We start from the raw sequence: 16729 nt of genomic DNA on the forward strand, positions 1-16729 counted from the left end.
CCCCAAAATATTTCTGGAAGGAATACGACACACTACTGGGATAATCACCCTGGGTGTAGCTACTGTCCCATCTCACTTGGACAACTGTGATAAGCTTCTGGTTTCACTTCCATCTACTCTTGAGCCACTACAACCCTTTATCCACACAGTAGCAGAGTGACTCTCTTGAAGTATAAACTGTAACATCTAATCATCTGCTTAAAATGCTTCCCTCTCATCTAAAAATAAAAGCCAAGCTCCTTTCCTGAGCCTGAAGCTTCACGTGATCTGGCTCTTGCTATTTCTGTTACTCATTGTTGCATAACAAACCATCCCAAAACTTAGTGCTTGTAGCAACAGCAAGTTATTGTTTCTCATGATGTTCAGCAGAAGAACAGCTGACCAGTTCTGCTGCTCCATTTGGTACTGTCACTTGTATGTCTTCATTTGGATGGGAATTCAAATGGGGCTGAAATGTCCAACATGGCTTTCCTCACGTGTCTGGTACCGCAGCTGGGATGGCTGCCTGGGCTCCTCCCTCTGTATGTGGTCTCTGGCTGTTTAGTGGTCAGTTTCACACTTCTCCTCCTGGAAGCTGGATCTCAGGAGGAAAGCAAAGGTAGCTGCCAATATTCTTAAAGCCTAAACCAAACCCATCGCATTACCTCTACCTCTTCTGCTGCCAAAGCAAGTCACAAGGGCAGCCCAGACTCAAGGAAACAAAAGACAGACCTGCCTCTTGATTGAAGGAGTGACATGAATGTGCAAGAATGGGAGGAATTTTTGGCAACTATCTTTAGAAATAATGTTTTACTCCCACCTAGTCTTAAATTTAATCTCATACCACTCTATACAAGCCACACTGTATTTTTGTGTTTCTAAAAGATGCCGCGATAGAGACTTCTGGCATTCCTCCCAATATCCTTCCATCCATCTTCTTCAAAGATAGAACTTCTGAATTTCAGCAAGGTTCATGGCATCTCAAATAGACACTACATTCCCCAGGCTTCCTTGAAGCATGATAAAACCATGGAACCGTGTTTTGGTCTATGGAGTGTCAGGGAAAGTATTCAGTAGACACTTTAGCTGACCTTCATTAAAAGACAGTAAGTGTCTCTTCTTTGACTCACTTCTTCCTGTACCTTTTGCTCTTTCCTGTTGGTTGGACCATGAGGGGTCATTGAGAATGAAAATCCTTGCAGACTGGAGAAGCCTGAGTCCCTGAGGTCATGGAATATAGCCTACCAGCCCTGGGGCTTCCGTTTGAGAGAAATACACTGCTGTCTTGTTTCAGCCACAGTTGTTTTGGATTTTCCACCTCTCAAAGCCAAACTTAATTTTTACTGATCAGCATTTCCAGCAGAGGGAGCAGCAGGAGCAAAGGGCCTGAGGCAGGAGACCGTCCAGAATGTGAGCAGAGTGAAGAGGGTGGAGGGATTACAGGAGAAGTAACAGTGGACACATAACAGAGATCCTTACTGGCTTGACTTTTTCATCTGAATGAAACAGGGTACCATTGCACAGTGTTGAGGAGAGAGAGTGACAAGGTCTTACTTATACTGTAGAATCACTCTTGATACCATATTTTTTAAAATGCCAAGGCAGAAGCAGGGGACTAACTAGGAGATTTAGCAATAAAGGGAATTAGCAATAAAGATGGCCAGAAGTGGCCAGATCATGGATCTGGTAGGAGGGAGGGATGGCAGCATTTGCTGATGGATTTGGTTGTGGAGTATGAGGGAATGAGAAAAGTCAGTGGTGGTTAGAAGCTTTTCCTCTGAACAACTGGAGTTGCTGCTGATTGTAATGGAGAAGATTGAAAGGAACCAGGGCTTTAGGGGGAAGGGACAGAGGAGAAGTTAGGATTTTTTGGTTGTAGACATTGTATTAGTCAGGGTTCCCCAGGGAAACAAAGCCAATTGTGTGTGTGTGTGTGTGTGTGTGTGTATGGAAAGAGAGACAGAGAGAGAGATGTATTTTAAGTTTAAGGAATTGGCTCACATGATTATGGATGCCGGCAAGTCTGCATGATATAACTAACTGAGTGTAGAAAAAGAAGAGGAGAGGTTTGAGGACTCGGCATTCCAGCCTTAAAAGTCAGGACACCTGAGGAAGAACCACCAAAGGGAGCTGTGAAGAAGCCAGTGATCCATGAGCCACCAGGAGAGGGCAGTGTTCTGAAAGTACTTCCAGAACAAGGTAAAGATCACTGTGTCTAATTCTGCTGATAGGTTATATAAGACCTGAGGATTTACCATTGGATTTGGCAACTTGGAAATCATTAAAAACCTCTTATATCAGTTAGGGTTCAAACAGAACAGTAGGAAAATATATATTAAGCAGAAGGAGACATATTTTAAGAGATTTTTTTTGCAAGGAACTGGCATATGCAATTGTGGAGATTGGCTAGAAAAGTCTGATGTTTAAAGGGCAGGCTATTGGGAGGACAGGCTCTAACTCGAAGGCAAAGGCTGAAGTTTGTGTCCACAGGCAGCTTTTTTTTTTCCTTCAGGGAAGCCTTAAAGGCTTCAACTGACTGGATGACACCCATCAGATTATCTAAAATATCTATCTTGCACTGGCTGGTGAGGCTCAGTGGATTGAGCACCAGCCTATGAAACAAAGGGTCGCCAGTTTGATTCCCAGTCAGGGCACATGCCTGGGTTGTGGGCCAGGTCCCCAGTAGGGGGCACTCAAGAGGAAACCACACATTGATGTTTCTCTCCATCCCTTTCTCCCTCCCTTCCCCTCTCTCTAAAAACAAAATAAATAAATAATCTTTAAAAAAATAATAAAGTATCTCTCTTGCTTAAAATCAACTGATTCTGGACTTTAGTCACATCTACAAAATATCTTCATAGGAACACAAATTACTGTTTGATTGAAGAGCCTATTCTAGCCAAGTTGACTCATCCCAAGTCTGTCATGCCCCAACAAGGCCAGCTTGCCTGGACTGTGGATAAAAGTGAAGTAGGTTCAAGAGAATAGGAGTGGGAATGTGAAGATAATGAGTGTAGAAGATTATTTCTAAGAGTTGTGCTATGAAGAGAAGCAGAGAAATGGAGAAATGACAGGAAGGAAATTGGACTATGCCCTAAGTGGCTGATGTAGGATGTTAGACAAGACCATTTGTGGAGATAAGCTTGAGGAATTAGAGACCGTGGTGTTAGAAAGTCATCTCTATGGATACTGAAACCACCATGAATATGTAGGACTGACAGAAAGTGACAATGAATCTACAGCTAACATATTCAGAGATGAGACATGCTCTTGATTTGGGATGGGGCATCAGTACCAGAAGGAGTAGTGGAGTTACAATCTGATGACATCAAATTCACAACTCGGGTGGTAGGGGGCTTAGGGCGGAAAAAGAAGTGACTGGTCTGGGAGACAGCCATGAGGAGAAAAGAGGACACAGACCAGCCTTCAGACCCAGTGTGAAGAGTCTGGGAGATAACAGCTCCCTCTTAAGAGGGTGCACAGTAAGGACTGTCCTCATTTGAGATCCAGATCCGAGTTGGAGCAAGCAGGTGAGGGAAATTTTGAGGACTCAGGGAAATTTGCGGATGACTGATCATGAGTTTGGGAAGATGGGAGGACTGGGAGATGACATCAGTAAGGGAGTTTTCAGAGCTGTGTTAAGAGGACACAAGGGCGGGCACCCTGGGGTGTCTGGCATAGGTAGAGATAAAAGGCACTGAAGATGGTCTCCATGGTTTCCAGGGAGATGGTGGGAGTGAAGCTGTGGGTGTGAGGGATAGGAAAGGGAAGCTGGGTCGTGGCAACAGTGGGACACATTCTTCAGCCGTTTTCACTTTTACTGCTCGGAATGTAAAAACTGGAAGCAGGAAAGCTGTATCCCAGCGCTGGATCCTTCCAGGCCTCAGTTTCCTCTTTGGAATAAGAATTGGACTTCAGAAATCCTCTTCTGCGGCTCCTTCCAGCTATGGCTCCCTGTGATTATAAATCAGCTTTAAAATAGCTCTACAACGTTTGTTTGGTATCAATGTTTGATTCTCAGAGCAGACACTTTCTGCAACTCTTTTTTTGTCAAAATCCCGTTTAACCCCTTCTTGGCCTCTCCCCATGACAAGACTGAAAGAGAATAAGTACACTGCATTCCGTCCACACCAGGCTCCGCTGAAGAACAAGGGGACAAACAAACTTAGGCACCAAAAAGGTGTTTACTTTCCTCTGTCATGTATTTACAAAGCTACAAAAACCTTCTGCACCCTATTTTATTCATATCTCAGAAATCTGTATTCAGGAACTTAAAGAAGTCCCTTACTACCCTTTCTCCACCCCCACATGGTTTCAATGCCCCCCTCCACTCCCAACCCCCGACTGGCTTCTGTCACCTTGCAGGCGGAACATGCAGTCACACACCAGCTGAAGTGATGACCCGCTCTCCAAGCTTGTGTTTTCTCTTTCTTTTCTTCTTTTTTATTGCTTGCTTTTTGTTCTTACGATCCTCCAGCACTTCAAAAAATTATGATTCTTATCAAAAGTCATCTTAGAGCTCTGACCAGTAAATTGGAATAAGATCTTAGGTTCTACTAGCCAGTAATATTAACTAAATACTATTAGAATAAATGTTTTCCCTTACTATTCTAAAGTTACCACCCAAGAAACTATTCTTCTTTAAACTCTTTATTTAGGTAAAATTGACACATGACATCGCATTAGTTTCAGGGGTAGAACAGAATGATTAGACATTTGTATATATTGCGAAATGATCACCACCATCAGTGTAGTTAACATCCATCACTATACGTTATTACAAACTTTTTATTATTGTGACGAATAGGCCAGAGGTTCTTACCATGTGGCACATGTACCTCCAGCATCAGCATTACCTAGAAACCTGGTAGAAATGCAAATTCTCTTGCTGCACCCCGGAACCTACTGAACCGGAATTTCTGGAGTGGCATCTAACAGTTTCTGCTTTAACAAGCCCTCCAGGGGCTTCTGATGCACACTCAAGTTTGAGAATCACAGCTTTAGACACAACACGTATTTTGTTCATAGGGACAAACTTTTGGCTCTCCTAACTTCATTTTCTTTTATATCCCTGGGCCTGGATACTGTTCCTTCTGCTTGGAAAATCCTCCCCTACACTGTCTGCCTCTCACTCCCTTTGAGACCAAAGTGTGGCTATCACCTCCCCTGGGAGAACTTCCTCCACACCCACCTTGCCCACACTCACAAGCCTACCAGGCTGAGGGAGATACACCTCTCTTAGATTCCATGGAAAATTTCTTGCCATCTGCTATTTAAACATTTATTATATTGATGCTCTCATAACTACGTACTTGATCTCTGGCCTCACTCCTGAAGACATGTATTTTATTTTCCCACATTCAACAAAATTAGGGAATGTTCAAGGCACTGGAAAATTAGAATTTTAGAAGAAGAAAAGATTGAAATCTTTGTTCTACTGAAAAAGGCCAAACAATAAGTAATATAAGGGAATGCATTTTACAGTACCATATTTGGTTGATTGTAAGCTCCATAGATTTTTTGTCCCTTTAACACTCAAGTCAGAATGAATTTTAGTGGAAGGGGGAGGGTGGGCTGGGCAGAGGAAGGCAAAGGAAGAAAAACTGGGACAACTGTAATAGAATAACAATACAAAATAAGAAAAAAAGAATGAGTTTTAGTCAATGGCATATCATGGCTTAATAGGCAGCATTTTTTCCTTTCTTAGTAATACATAAAATAATGGTGTGTCTTAATTATGTGACACCTTAGATTTGATGAAATACAGTGTTGGGAACCATCCTGCCTCGTTTCAGAGGCTGTAACCTCACAAATAGGCAAAAAGGCCCCACGGCTAGGGGACCTTGGGACATAAGCAACTAATGAGACAAAACTTATCCTCCCAGCAGGGGTACAGCCTCTGCCCTCTTTTACTTCACCCTGCTTGGCCCCTGGAGGATGGCTGGATAGTTAATGATGGGTAAGATTCCTCAAGAAAGGAACAACCTAAGACAGACACAGTTGTGAAGGGGCCATCAGGGAAGGACTTAAGGGATTGTGGAGAAGGGACAAAAAACCCTCACCCTTCGGCTTTATCATAACCTGAGTCCTAATTCTATCTGTAAAAAGTCTCCTAATCTCTTGGCTGCCTTGCTTCCCCCACCTGATTAAGGTCTGAAACAATGCTGAAGGGGGGGCAGCCCTGGGCTGGAACCGGTGGTTCCTGGCAGGGGGCAATCAGGCCTAAGAAAGAATGCATAAAGTCTTGTGAAACCTGCTTTGCTAAGAATGTCCTCAGTTTAAATGTTAAGGGTCCAAGCACAAAATAAGTTTGTTTCCCAAGGTTTTACAGCCGATTGGGGTCACCCTATCTACCAGACCCTGGCTCCAAAGGACCCCTGTGATGCCAGAAATGTTATCTGTAAACCATACCTCCTTTCTTTGATATGCATCCGTATGCAAAGCTAAACTCAATAAAAGCCATTGAGAGAGAGGGTAAAGACCTTTCTTCTCTGAGAGACTGGTGAGCCTTTCTTCCCCAAGCAGTCTTGATACACTTATTCTCACTCACAGTGGCCAGGGGAGCTCTGTGGGTGGAGCCCCCCACCCCAATACAGGGAGGTTAAAAAAGTTATATGTTCTAAGGGGGAAAAAATCAAGCCAGGAAGAAGGACGGGGAGTATAGCTGTGGGGACAGAGAGGGTATTGTTGAAAATAGGATGTCTGGGGAAAACCTCACTGATAAGGTAATCTTTGAAGACAGACCAGATGGAGGTGAGTGATAGAGTCCTGAGGAGATGGAGAGGGGAGAGAAGGACATTCCCAGCAGAAGGAACGGCAGGGGCCAGGGTCTGAAGACAGGAAAATGTCTAGTGTCTTACTGATCTATTCCGTACAGAGCTCAGAACAGTATCTGATAAGTACCCATAAATGTCTGTTTAGGTAATGGGCCTCAACCATTGACAATGTATGAATAATTATAAAACATTATGATTACAAAGTGTTTTAACTTTATGCAATAGTGGGCAATAGACTCCTGGAAATAAAACTGCCTATCAGAAAACTTTACTTTGCACACACATGATGTTCCAGACCTTATGATAGGTGTTGGGGAGATGTATAAATTCAAAACAGAGGTGCTCTTAAAGAGTTCTCAACTAGCAGGGAAAACAGAAAAAAATAACTGCAATATAATGTTATAAAGGTATATTAAGTGATGTGTGAAATGTATTATTTTAGCCACATAACAAGGAGCAATCTCTGTCTCTGCTCATTCATACTCCTGACAAGGTCTATTTCAAATTTCATCCTCTTGGGAGGAAATAATTGAACAACTTTTTAGCAGCACTTGGGTTAACTATTAGGCTGTGAGAAGTATATCTACCATATAGTTTTCAGATCCTGATCTTTTATCGAGTCTTCAATGCCAAATGACATTAGATTGCAGCTAATACACAGGACACTCTTCAAAAAACAGAATCCCAAAAGTGTGCTGTTACCATAAAAGTCATATGTCCTGCTGTTAATGTTATTTGCAAAGTAAGAATGCATTGAAGGTCTTGAATGCTAGGATAAGCTGTCCAACAAATGCCAATTGCCACTCTCCTCCACCCTGTGATACCTGAAAACCCCTAAAATGAATCCCCAGCCCTCCTTTTAAAAGGCAAGAGACATGAGCTGATTCATAGCTGTCTTAAAGTATGGCTGAATCAGTGAATCCAGTCCTGTGTTGCTTCTCTCTCTCTCCCTCCTCCTTCTCCTCCCTCTTTCCTTCCCTCCCTAAGAAGTCTGTTTCCTCATGGCAGAAGCTCAAGTTGTCACTTTCTAATCTTCTAGCAACAATAGACCTTAAATCCTCGTAGCCAAATCCAGTAAGGAAAAAGAATACGTTTCCAGAAGCCCTAGGAAACACCTCATCCTCCCTCATAGGTCAGATATTGATCCTTAAATCAGAAGTCAATGGCAGATTCAACATTGCCAGAATTCCATGTAGTCAGTGAATTGGACACAGGGTTTCCTCCGAGGAAACAAGGAAGTTTAAAGAAAAGTAGATGTGGATGCAAACAATGGGAGAAGAAAAGCAAGGGATGTCCACTAAACGTCCCTTCAAAACATGAAGCAGAATGATGATCAAACCAATAATGGAACGGCCCCATGCCTCACAGCTCCCAAGTGACTGAACTCCCACCCCTTTGTCCCTGAGTCCCTGCTTCCCTCTCCGCACACTCCCAGGCTCCCACATAAACACAAACACAGTATAAAAACAAAGCTATTTGGACATTCTGGTTTGTGTGCATCTCTGGACAGTATCCAAGGGAACAATGAAATCCACATATACTTCTTCCCAGTTGAAGGAATTCTCTAGACCTGCACTGTCTACTTGCACAAGCCACCTGACATCGGTGGCTCCTGAGCCCTTGAAATGTAGCTGTTCAAGATTAGAAATACCGGGTCTTAAACACTTACTACAAAAATACAAAATACATTTACATTTAATACAAAATGTATGAGCTCATCAATATTTTTTATTGATTAAAAGTTGAAATATTAATATCTTGGATATAGTAGCTTAAAATATATTATTAAAATTTATTTCACCCATTAATTTTTACATTTAAAATTATGTCTACCAAACATAAAAGTAGAGTAAAATAATGGTTATGAGTGTCCAGGGGCTGGCTGCGGGAATAGGAGAGAGGTTATTTAAGGGTACAAGCTTGCAACTAGCAGATACATATGTCCTGGAAATCTAGTACACAATACAGAAGACAGAAACATTGTATCATAATAATCAAACTTGCTAAGAGACCAGATTTTAATTATTCCCACCACAAAAAATTAATGATAATTATGTGACATAATAGAGATGCTATCACTACAATTGCAATCATACTACAATATGTAAATGTACCAAATCAACATCTTGTACATCTTAAATATTACATAATATATGTCAAATATATTTTCACTAAATATATATGAAAAAATAAAATGTGATTACAAGAATATTTAAAATTATAATTGTGGTTTTCATTATATTTCTATTGGACAGTGCTGCTGTTGAGATTTCTACGAAAGCAGACTTTTGGCTGCTTTGCAGTTCTGGCTTTGGCTTTGCAGCTCCCAAACTGTGGTCCCTGCTGACCAGAAGCATCAGTATTACTTGGAGGGACCCTACAGATGCAGGATCTCTGGGTGGGGCCCTGCTGTCTGTCTCTTAACAAGCCCTCCAGGCTTTTTATTGAGTGGCTCCCTTGGCAAGACCCAGAGCTGGGGCACACTTCATTCACGCTTCTGAAACTGATGGGCTGGGAATACAATCATTGGAAGTAGCAAAATCAACTTTCTTAAAGGATTGGGTTTACTAAACTGCTAAGTGATTTAAAATATTGATTTTCATGTATAAAATGTTTTTTTAAAAAATAGATGTGAATATTGAAGCACAATCAAGCTGTTGTGCCCTGGAACGTGGGGCAGGCTGGAAGGCAAGTGAGATAGTAAGTAGTCTCCTGTTGTGGCTGAAAAGGAAAGATGGAGGGACTTGACCTTTTAAGTTAACATTTACTAAATTTTATTCTAAATGTTGGATTCTAAATCTGCACCACACTCTTTGTGGTAGGCACCATTATCAACGTCATTTTACAGATAAGGAAACTGGAGCAAGCAAGGTTAATCAGCTGGTCAAGGCCACACTGGAGCCAGAGTGAATCAGGCTCCAAAGCCCAGAGGTCTGAACCACTGCACTTACTCTCTTGCAGAGATCAGGCTGTATCTGAGCTTATCTGTAAAAGTGGGTATTTTCCCGCTAGTTATTCCTGGCTGCCGTTAGAATCACCTGTGGACACAAATATGTCCTGCTGCCCAGGCTCCATCAACTAGACATTCTAATTCCATTGGTCTGAAGTGAGTCCTGGGGTGTCATGAGGTCCCCTAGGACCTCAGAAACAACTTGCATTTGACAGATGATGAAGATGAGGCTGGAAGATGCACAGTGGGACAAGTCAGCTGTGGCTAAACTCAGGCTCTATAAATGAGGCCACGCTTCCCCAACTAGAGGCACACAACTCTCCAGGACGGCCATTTTAAATGTGGGTTCTGATTCCGCAGGGCTGGGTGTGGCCTGAGATTCTGAAGAATCCAGGTGAAGGTGATGCTGCTGGTCCAAGGACCACACTTTGATCTCTGAGTTGTGCTTTGTCTAGAGGCCCTAACCCATGTGACACTTTCTGGCCTCCCTAGAGAGTGGCGACTTTCCCAGCACCTGGAGAGGGGATGCGGGAAGGGGCTGGGGTACTCTACCCGGGTGCAAAGATTGGGGATTTCCTGAGATCACAAACCTGATCCCACTTAGCATCCTACAGGCCCAACCAAGGATGAACGTCTTGAGCAGAGTCGGAGTTCCAGTTCCTGAGACCTGGAGGAAAAAATCAGGAAGCTGAAAGGGAAATAACTCACAGTTATGGCCCCAAAGCAGGAACCCCAGTGACTCTACCTTCTCCAGTACGCTGTCCTCTCACCTAAGCGCAGCCTCGAGTTCTCCCTGGGCTACTCTCCCCGTCCCACGCCCAGGCGCGGTTCAGGTGCCAGGACAGGGACAAGTTACTTTGCCCTCCCCAGGAGCGTACGGTTTTCTTGCTGCGCTAGAGGGTCAGACGGCCAGGATGCAAGCGTTTCAAAGTGCATTTTCCACCCACCCGTCTAGAACAACCTTCACCGCTATTTGGACCCTCACCTCCAGTCCCCCTGACTTCTTCCAGTGTCTCCTGTCCGCGACAAAAATTGGACCTTAGATAGACCCAGAATGGAGGTTTTTTACTGCCGGCACGACGGCTTTCATGCCCCACTCCAACCCAGGACTCTTTCCGGGCACCAGGAAGCAGAGTCCTGCCCTCCTCCGCCTCCCCCCGAAAGGCTGCCCGCAGCGACTTGCTCTGGGAGACGCTGAGGCCCCAGGTTGAAGAAGGGGCGCGGCGCCTGGAGCCCCCAAGGACCACCGCGGAGCTCACAGCCCCGAGGTCGTCGAGGACCGGGGTGAAGACGTGGAGAGGTTACCGGAACAGAAAATGGGGAACGGATAACTTCGCGTTCTTGGAGGCGGGGGTATTCAGGTCTTTAATTGGGATAGGTATACCGCACTGCCTCCACTTTTCCTACTCCCGTCCCCAAACCAAAATTCAACGCCCAGAACCTCCCGCGGCCAATGCGCACCCACCTCCCCGCCAGCCCAGGTTCCGGCCCATCAAGTCTGGAAATGAGGCGATCCATCAGCTGGCCCAAAGTGCCTGCCGGAGGCGTCCCCCATCTGTGCTCCTCCACAAAGTCACCCGGGAATAGAGCGCAGCGGCAGCCACCGAAACTCCTGACCTCCGGGTGACCGGGGTCGGGCGCGTTACTCTCAGTTGCTTTGGTGACCTGGGCTTCGAGGCCTGTTTGTCTTGGGTTGTGAGTCCAGAAGCTGTGGGCTAGGCGGTGGGTACAACCTCTGTAGACCCAGCTGATTTGCTGACTAAAAGACGGGGAGTGGGGGTCCGGCCCCGGGAGAATTATAAACACAAAGAACCTCGTGGGGAAAATACAGGTTTGGGCCTCGAGCTGCACACGCGGGGGCCACCGGGGCTGCTGCGCGACGGGCACCTCTGGCAGACAGACCTGAGGCGGCGGGGTTCGGGGGCATCTCACAGACAAGCGCAAGACTGGGGCCCCACCAAATTTGCTTTTGAATTAAAAGTAACTGTGGTGTCGCCAAGGAAAAAAGATCCGAATGTCGAGTTTTTATTTCCTTATTTTGAGATTTAGTGTTTATATTTTGAAGAGAATATCGGAAGGTTTCCACGGTGTTTTCGGGTATGGGGCCTCGCAGAGTTCTCAGCTGGCCCTGTCCCGGGGAGAAGAGGAAAAAGGCGGCGACAGACCACCCGCTGGCAGCCTAGCGACGCGCCCCAGGCAGGCTCCGCGGAAGGGGCGGCGGTGTGCAGCAGGAGCCCTGGCTCAGCCTCTGCGGACCGACACCTGCCGCTGAGAGGAGGGTCCCTGGTTTGTCGCTGGAGACCCCCACCAAGGTAGAAGATTGGGGGTTTCTTGCAGTTGCAGCTTGGGGTTGGTAGACAGTGCCCTCCCTCCAGCCTCCCACCCCCAGATTAAAAACCCAAACAAAACCCAAACCTCCTAGCCCTGAGCCTCTTGGAGACCAGAAAGCTCGGGGAGGTTTCAGTCTCACTTCTCTTCTCGGCCAGAGTTTCCCTGGGCCACCAGGGACCTTAATACAGGGGCCCCGAGAGTCAGTCCACCTTCTCACCTTCGGTGCCCAGCCCGGCCTGCAGAGGCCACTTCCCCGCGGCAGCGCGGAAGGAGCTGAGCGCGCGCCTCTCAGCCTCCAGCATCTCAGCCTCAGCAGAATCTTTTCTCGGTTTGGAAAACTTCGCGCGGGTCCGGGAATTGACCCACTCGCGGCGAGGATCCCCGCGCGGCACTGGGCCGGGAGCACAGCCTCCTCCCTACTTCGGCCCTTCAAATTGGGCCGCTGGAGCACTTAGAGGGCATTTCCCTCCCGTGCGAATACAGCACTGGCGGTTTAGAAAGGAAAAAGAGAGAGAAGCAAAGCCTCTGTAACCGGGTCTCCTCCCTCTGCGCTGTTTAACTCCCTAATCCCCCCTCCCCCCGCTTCCCAATTCTGCGGACTTTTCTTAGGGCCAGGGAGGGACCAGAAAGGCCGGAGATCCGGGGAGTGCCGGGATCTCATTGCCCACCCTCCCCGCCCCAAAGCTGGGTTTGCCTAGACCTTCGGGGAGTGGAAACTCCAAAGATATTTCCTGCCAGGAACTTTCTTCCTCCTTTTTATGATCCTCAAAAGCCCCTGTCGCCGTGGCCGGAACTTGCTGAACCTGTAGGAAATGGTCCCGTCTCCCGACTTTGAAGCTGGTGTGGACCTCATCTTTGCAACTGGGCGAGGGCATTCTCTCCCACTTCTACATGGGGAGCAGCTGAGCAAATATACCAGGGACCACCCTGGGTGCCAGGCACCGGCAGCTTCCCAGGCTGAGGGCGTCTGTAGCTCAGGGTGCGGGCAGCTAGGCGCACGCAGCAGCACACAGCTCCCTTCGCTCACGCAGAAAGAAGCTTTCACGTCTGGAGTCCGCAGCCAGAGCGCCCGCGGAGCTCCAGGTCCTGTGCAGCCAGGCCTACCTGCCAAGGTGCCACCCAAGGTAACGCCGTAGGCCAGTCTGTGTGTCCTAACCAGCTCATACTTGCTGTACGTTGAGATACTACACTTTAATAATGGAATGCCCAGCATTAATTTTTTTTCCCCTAAAGGAATTGCTCTGATCACTTCCCAACTAAAGTCATTGCTAGTACGACATTTAATCCTGAAGGGATCTTTTAGAAAAGGCATGTCGAAGCCACTCCTCCCAGAAGTTGTCGCTAGTGGAGTAATAAAGTCACAACTAACGTATTGCTCCCTGGATTACCATTCCAGTCGCCGTTCCAATACTGAAAGAAGACTCTTACTCCCTTTCCTGTTCTCGGTTACCAGGACGTCTGGCAATATTTTCACAACAGTCATAGAAACAAACTAAACTTAGGACATCAGAACAACCTGGGAAGACAAGGAAAGGGAGGATTCAGTGTGGGAGGTGGGTGGTGGGTAGGGCAGAGGAGAGTAATAGGGGAGAGATTGGGACAACAAATTGAACAATAAAAATTAAAATTAAAAAAGAACCCCCTGGGGCATTTCAGGACTCCAGCTGTGCACAAACCAAGCTTCCTTTGAAGCAAAACACACTGGCCACCCCTCTCTCATCCTCCCCCAAGGGTAATTACTGTTAATTTCCTTCACTTCCAACACACCTTCAAGTCAATATGCAGATAACTTTAAATAGACAATTAAAAGAGTAGTTAACTGGGGACTAGGAATCCCTGTCACACATCATAAAAATGTTTTAAGGCATTTCATTATCTCAGAATTCAGGTAGCAAACTATTTTAAATGAACCACACTCCTTTACCTTAGGTAGTTGTTATTTCTTAGAGAAAATACTTCTTCAAAAAAGTCTTTTTAAAATTCTCAATTGGCTCTTTTCTTTTTACAGGAAGGTCCTCTGCTCTCAGTTAAGATTTTCCTCACTGCTAGGAAAGCAAAGAGGATGGTACGCCATGGCCTAAAAATGTACACATTGAAGCTAGAGCTAACTAACAGAACAGTAAATTAATACCTAGTTGGGAAAATAAAAATAATTATTCACTATTGACCTTTTCAGGAATGATGACCTGGCCTCTCCATCTGTTTATTCAGGGTTTGTTCCATGGACTCTATGCCCTGCATTCCAGCATGTGAAAGGCATTTATTCTAAATAAACTTATCAAAGAACATTTTCTAAGAATTTAGCATAAACACACTTTGCCAATGAAAAGGTTCTTTTCTGGCACCTTGTCTCTTCTGCCGTTACCCGCGTTGCAGGAACAACACTTGTTTCCTTAAAGCGGATGCAGGAGAGGCCAGTGAAATGGCAGGATAAGGGGTATTTCATCAAGGACGTACGGGCTGAGTGCATTGGAGGCCCAAACTCAATTTGTTGATTCTTTCCAAATATTTAGCATTTTCCAGTCAGATTTCTGATTCTTTTAGAATATTCCAGACTTTGACAATTTGTGTACAAAATATTATTGTGTACACAGTTCCTACCCCAAAAGGGTTTTTATCCTAGAAAGGGTTTTCAAGGTATTCAAAGGCAGTGATTAAATTAAATAAAATACTTGTTCAGTGATAATCTAAACACAAGAGAATGTTTTGCTAAGTAGTAATTTTAGCATAACAGCTGTGTACATCTTGTCCAGTATAGTTAAATTATCCTTGCTTCTGTTATCCATTTGTTTTCCCATATTCATTCATTCTCCTCCCTCCTTCTCTCTTTCTCTCTGTGTGCGTGTGTGCCTGAGTGCGCATGCTTGCTGGGGATGGGGACAAGGGAGCCAGACTGCATTTTTACATTTCACTGTGGACTGAAATATCAACAAGCCAAATTTCAGCTGCAAACAAAACCTAGTTTTCCCCTTTTGAAACTCACAAATATGTTTTCTAATTAGCATTGTTTCCCAGTTTTGTAATTTAGTTTCTTGATTCTATGAATACAAGTCAATTTCTTGTGCAACCAAGTAGAAAGAGACATACCTAACAACTTAAATATTTAATTTTATTTAGGATAATTTTGCATACGCCATTGCATATGCCATTTGTGGGTAACTATCAAATAAGTGAGTTAAATAGGGGTTATGCAGTCTATAAAGCATTATGGGGTTTTGGGCCTAATTTCTTCTTTATTGAAAACTGATAAATATGAAAGGATAAAGAGTTACATCTTTGTGCTGACTCTCCTATTTAACATATATTTCTTCAATCTGCATTGTCCTTCCTTGTCTTTCATGGCAGGACAATATGTCTACTTGTTTCAAGACCTACCTTCTCCAAGAGGCCTTCTTTGGTCAATTCCATCCCACCCTGGGATGGCTGTTTTACATTTTCTTTCCCTAAACATTTATGCATACATTGTGCCAGGCAACTCCATATCTTCATGTATCTTCATATTTTCTCCCATCCAAATTTAAGTTCTATATATGCAGGACTTATTTCCCCCTTATATAAAGTAGAATTCACCAAATGGTTTGAGATTCACAAAGGCTAATTCAGTAAGTAAATGCAAGAATTGAAGAGAATCCTTCAAAGGCCTTAGAGGATCTGGAGGAGATTCCAAAGCCAGTGTACTTGGTCACACTTACCCCGAACATTTTGTGTTGACCATCAGCAGCAATGATGACAACTGACACAGCCACATCCGTGTGGGTGTACCTGTTTATGTCAGATTCTCCTACTTTCTCTCCTACTCCAGAAATGACGAGTGTAGCCAATTCTGAAAAACTTCGGTACTATCTTAACATATTATTTAATGGTAAGTTTTGCTCCTTTCTCACCTCTTTGGTAATTTTAAATAACTGAAGGTTTTTTTTTAAGATTATTAGAAACTTGTTTAATTGATGTAGGTGAAAGTTGTAGGTATAATGATTCAATTCTATTGCAATATAAGAATCACTGAGGATAAAATGAATAAATTAATGGGCATTTGTAAGCTATATTTAAGATTAAGCATCTAGAAGGTTATTAAGTTAATTTTGTTTTGAAGATGATCCTTCCAGGAAGAAAGGGTTAAATTTGTTTTCTTCTTTCTTTTAACTCTTTCAAGTACTCTCTTGTGTCAACAGAGCAATGATTTTCCTCAGGTATAAAGGAAACCATTTTCAAAGGAACTGCCATCTGATTTATAAATTAACTACAATAATTTAATATTAATGACCAATGCTACTTCCTATCTAATATTCTATTTTTAAAGTGGATAATTATCAATGAATTCAGTTGGTCTTTTAACAACTTATAAAGTGAGGATATTTACAATAATGTTTCACAAGAGAAACTGTCATAATCTTTTACAGATGTCTCTTCTACTTGTATAATAGTATTTGTTCATCTGTTGGTTTCCAAAGCACTAAGCATAGTGAAGGTAGTAGGTTTTCAGTTAATATTGATGGGCTAAATTGATTTATCTTTTGTTTTGAATGCTTTATATTCAATGGCTCACTTGGCCTATCCAGCCATCCCCTGAGCTATTATCCCTTTCTTTTTAGATGAGGAACACTAAAAACTGTGCAATAATAAATAGTGAATCCTGAACTGAAATTGATTTATTTCTTTTTTCATTAAAATACTTGAAGGAGAGAGAGAGAGA

The sequence above is a fragment of the Desmodus rotundus genome, chromosome 6, assembly GCF_022682495.2.
Source record: "Desmodus rotundus isolate HL8 chromosome 6, HLdesRot8A.1, whole genome shotgun sequence".
NCBI lineage: Eukaryota > Metazoa > Chordata > Mammalia > Chiroptera > Phyllostomidae > Desmodus > Desmodus rotundus.